This window comes from Cyprinodon variegatus, unplaced genomic scaffold (genome assembly GCF_000732505.1).
Source record: "Cyprinodon variegatus isolate N-32 unplaced genomic scaffold, C_variegatus-1.0 Scaffold124, whole genome shotgun sequence".
NCBI lineage: Eukaryota > Metazoa > Chordata > Actinopteri > Cyprinodontiformes > Cyprinodontidae > Cyprinodon > Cyprinodon variegatus.
This window is the reverse complement of record NW_015150577.1, coordinates 1,223,478-1,228,616: the sequence shown is the minus strand read 5'-3', so window position 1 is coordinate 1,228,616 and position 5,139 is coordinate 1,223,478.

Below are 5,139 nucleotides of genomic sequence, written 5' to 3'. Positions count from 1 at the left end.
AGTGTGCATAACTTTTCGTACGATTTCATACACACTCATAATGAGAATATGTTGCTCCTGTGATTAGCTTGGTGGCTCTGAAATGCACAAGGTTCAACTCTCCTTGGTTCAGGTGGAAATTACAGCTGATGCCTGAAGATGTCTCTCCACCTTGCTGCATTTTTCTTTATCTTGACCTCTCAATTCCTAATGCTGATAAAAATAAACCCCCCCTAGCATGATGCTGCCAATAACAGGTTTGACTGTATGAATTGTGGTTTGGTGATAAGTGGTGCCTGGTTTTCCAAAGATGACATTTGCAACAAAAGCGTTGCGTCGTTTGTCTCATCAGACCAGATAATTCTGTCTCTTGATTAGATAGTCCTTAAGTTGTCTTTTAGGAGACTCCAGACAAGCTCCTATCTACCTTTTCTGGCCATTTTACCATACAGGCATGCCTGGTGGATTCAGCATCTTTTGGAAGATTATTTTAACTCCACATAGGAAAACAGACGCCCTGACAGAGATTTGACCACCAGGCAATTGTTCAACTCCCTGATTAAGGCTCTTCTCTCAGTTTAACCAGCTTTAGAAGAGGTAATGGTGGTTCTGAACTTCCATTTACATTTACACGGAGGCCACTGTGCTCAATGGGACCACTGATCTCCATTTATTCACTGGATAGCTGATAGCCCGTTGGTAGTACAGGGTGGAGTGAAGTCACCAGCCCCCATATTGGTACTCCTTAGTTAGACCGGTTGGAACGTAAACAAAACATGCGCTACAGCATTAGACAACGATGAGGTTCTCATTTTTAGGGGGGCTAAAGATTTTTAAAACACAGATAAATCCATTACTTTGACACACACTTGCATTTTCATAGCATCAAAACTGTTTAACTGTTTAAGGTAAAAAAAATAGGCACATCACATTGCATATTCAGTATGAAGTCTATAGATCATGTAATAGAACATTATAGAAATCCATCACAACAACATTAATATGTTAATGGAGCATTATAATACTGTAGTCAGATATTAAGAATATTACCCAAACACACACACACACACACACACACACACACACACACACACACACACACACACACACACACACACACACACACACACTATCTAATGATGTGTCAAAAGTGTTAAATTGATTGTTATGATAATTACATTACATTAGAGGCATTAGATTAGTTATTGGGACCTTCAGTGTACCAGAAGTGTTTCTGCAGCCTCCTCCAGATTTACTTCAAGACAATCTTGTCTCAGAAGTCTGCAGTTTCCTTTACTTCATGCATTGTCTTTATTTACTATAAAATCACAAAAAAATAGTTGTGATTAACAATTAGCTACCTTCTTTACTGACATCCACTTTACCACTTTTAATTGTGCAGCTTTATATAGATATGTGTGTTAAATATACTAATGGTAGACTCTCTTTTAACAGTTCAAAAATCTCAGGTATGATCAGTGGAAACATAATTCTTAATTGCCTAAGCTTAATGTTAAGCCCCTTTGTTATCTTTTTTTAAAATCTGTTATTTTAAAATCTGCAAAAAGCTCATAGAACCTTTTTTTGTGCCTTGGCTTATTTTGGTTTCGCATTTTGAGGAACGAGATTCATTTAATATCATTTGAAATAAGGCTGTAATATAAAACATGCAGCACAGTGAATACTTACCAGAAGCGTTGTATTTCTTTCCAAAAATGTATAAATTATTTTGCCTTCAGTAACAACAAATAGTTTTATCAGCTACAGAAGGCTTTATGTATAAATCAAAGCAACACATAGGCTTGGCTGCAAAAAAGGCATTCATGTGGGAAGCAGCATTTAGAGCTTCACTGATTCTATTTGCAGCTTTGCCACCCTGGATATTGGGGAGAAAGTACTGTAAGGGCTGTAATTTCAAATGTGGGCAAAACAATACCATGTGAAATATTTCTCATGGAGGAAACAAGTGTTATTTACTCTCATACAGCCTTAAAACTGTAGATTTTAAGATACATGATGAAAAGAAACAAAAAAAAAAGCACACATTCAATATTGCTGTAAGCAGGAAATAGGTTTTTTCCAAATTTAGTGAGAGATGATAACAGAATTGTGCAGACAAGCAGGGGTATCTGACTGAGCAGGTGTTATGGCAGGAACAGAGTGAGCATGTGTGATGTATGATTAAAAACCCAGAGAAAGCCTGAGGAAAAGACGTCATCAGAGGCAAGTGGTGATGGAGAATTTGTAAATGTCTTTCATTCATAACTATTATACAAAGCATCAAGACGTTGAATGCTGATTTTGATGTACAGTATGAATATATATTAGTCATTGTATCCTCTATACATTGTGATTGTCATTATCTCCGCTAAAGAGGTTATGTTTTTAGTTGAGTTTGTGTTTGCACATCTGTGTACAGGATAAGATTAAAATTTATGAATAGATTTTAAGGAAATGTTTTACTAAGGTGCAACCCAGTCCAAAGAACAAGCAATTACATTTTGGTGATGGTCCACACTATAACCTGAACGCAGGAAATTTTTTTATATTCTTTAACATTATTTGGCATAACAAGCAGTTCCCCCTAAACCAGAGGGTGGCAGCAGTGAATATTAACAACTTCAGCATCGGGTTCCAAATAGTCCAGAAGTATTAGACTGAGGACAAAATGCAGGTCAGGTGAGCCATGCGTCGCTCAAAGCTTTGATCTGTTGATCAAAGATGAAAGAAGAGTGAATGACGAAGATGAGGGCAGAACAAACACCAGAGGCTGCAGACACATGTTGTGCCTTATTTATAAACTTATGAAACAAATTTTAAGCAATTGTTACCAAAGGTGCACCTCACGCCAAGAACAATTCTTAAAATGTTCCAGATCTTGTGTGAGTTTTAGTTAATGGCGTTAGTCACAATATGGGGCAGAATATGCTGCTTGACAGAGGTCTGGACTCTCCAAGTGCCTTTCTAGTTTTCCAATGCTTTTCCTTCTTTTTATTTCAGACCAGTTTCCAACAATTTATCCAGTCCATCTAACTTGTTAAAATGTACCTGTGAAAAATCCAACTTCATTAACCTCCCTTATATTAATGATAATATGATTTTTAAAAATTGCTAAATCTATTTTATGTGATCTTTATAATGTAAAAATGAATATTTATATTACAGGGAATAGTTGTTCTGCCCAATATTAGTTGATCACTTCTTTATTTCCCATATGTCTAATTTATTAATTTATTTATAAGCCTTTTAATTTAATAAAATGCTGATATTGTTCTTAAGTAAAATACAGCTTTCCTGCAGTCTTTCAGTGGAACTTCAACTATCTTTACCATCAAAAGAAAAAAAGGCAATTCATTTTTAAGTGAAGGAGTAGGAATGCTGCTCATTTTAGAGCTAGTTCTGACTTGCTCTATGGAGGCAGTCAGTCAAATAATTGAATGTAATCAAATAAAAATTTTACTACATGGCTTGTTTTGATTGTCGAAGGTAAGAGTTCTTGTTGCCTATTACTGTTAAATAGTACTGTCCTGAGTAAACTTGACTGAAAAAAAAGATGAGAATTGCAAACAGTAGAATTTTAGATATTGTATTTTTACCTAAATCTGTTATGTTTTTTTGTTTTTTTTGACATCTCACCATCCACTGCAGACTTAGATTGAACTTTATTTTCTAGGTTTCAGAAGTGATATATGTTTGTGGCTAACAAAATCCTGAGAAGAACATGACATTTTTTAATGACTGTTCCTTATTACGCAATACAGCTGCTGAGTTGAAACACGTACAATGCTGCTCCTAGCATTGACAATAAATCAGTTTTGTCATGCTAAGGAGTATGGTTTTACCCCATAAAGCTTGGAAAACAAAGCAAAACAGTCATGTTAGTCCAAAGTCTTTCAGGTTTGGAACCATTAAATATTCAAAACCTCAGAGTACTGGCGTGCACTTGATGTCCATATGATTATTGTAAAGTAAGGAAATTATAGTAATTTAAGTTGAGTAAATACATTTGACTTTTACGAGATTATTTTAAGCAAATATATATACTAAACTGTTTCTATGCTTTTTCTCTCTGACATTGCTTCTCTAGTACTTTAGAGATACTGTAGTAGTAGGTCAGTGGTTTGCGCACTAGTGGCCTTTTTTTTTCAAATATGAACAAGCTTAAAATTGCTGTTTTTCAGAAAACACTAATGATACAGTGTAATAGCTCAGTCCCTCAGAATATGGAATCATCCTTTATTTGCCAGTTAAACACTGCATCCTGTACTGACTCGATAAATGAAAAGGATTTGTCCTGCATTTCTATTAATGTCTAATACACATGTCTGTCAAATTCACATCAACACTAAATAAAAACTAAAAAAAACTAAATGAATAGCAGGAACTCCTAAAGCATTTGCACTAATGTCCAGGTGGGTTTTTACCAGGACCTTCTCAGTTTCACATCAGCTGCTGTCATGGTTGCCTAGAGACAGACTCGCCTCATCTACAAAGCTCTCTGTCACCTGCGTTAAACCCACTTCTCCACCACTTTCGAAAATACAAACTTGACTGGGAACAAGCAAATCACTGGCTGAACAGCATCAGTTTATTGGTTAGGATCATCAGGACTCGTTAAAACACACAAAAGAATTTAAAATGCCAAGCATTAGCCGTTCAGAAACAGACCATCTTCTGAGGCTAACATAATATGGAGTAATATGATTATTATGGTTCAATTGATTGTTTATGTGGGGTAAATGAGCATTTGTATAATATTCTGTATAGAAGCCAATGTAATAGGCCATTTCTTAATGTAAATTATGGTAATTAAGTGTTAAAAGAATAATAAAAGCAAACAAATATTGCAGAAATTGGGTGTTTTTCCTTTTTTTTTTTTTTTTTACGTTGCAAGTAAGGCAGTAAGATGGTCCTTGGTTCAATTCCCAGCAAAGGGTCTGTCTTCGTGGAGCTTGCATGTTCTCCCAGTGCATGTGTGGGTTCCCTGCAGGTACTCCAGCTTCCTCCCAAAAGCATGACTGATGATTAAATGGCATTTCTAAATTGTCCCTAGGCAGAGTGTGTTTGTGCACTGTTGTGGGTCTCTGTTTCCTTGAAATGGATGGATGGATGGATGGATGGATGGATGGATGGATGGATGGATGGATGGATGGATGGATG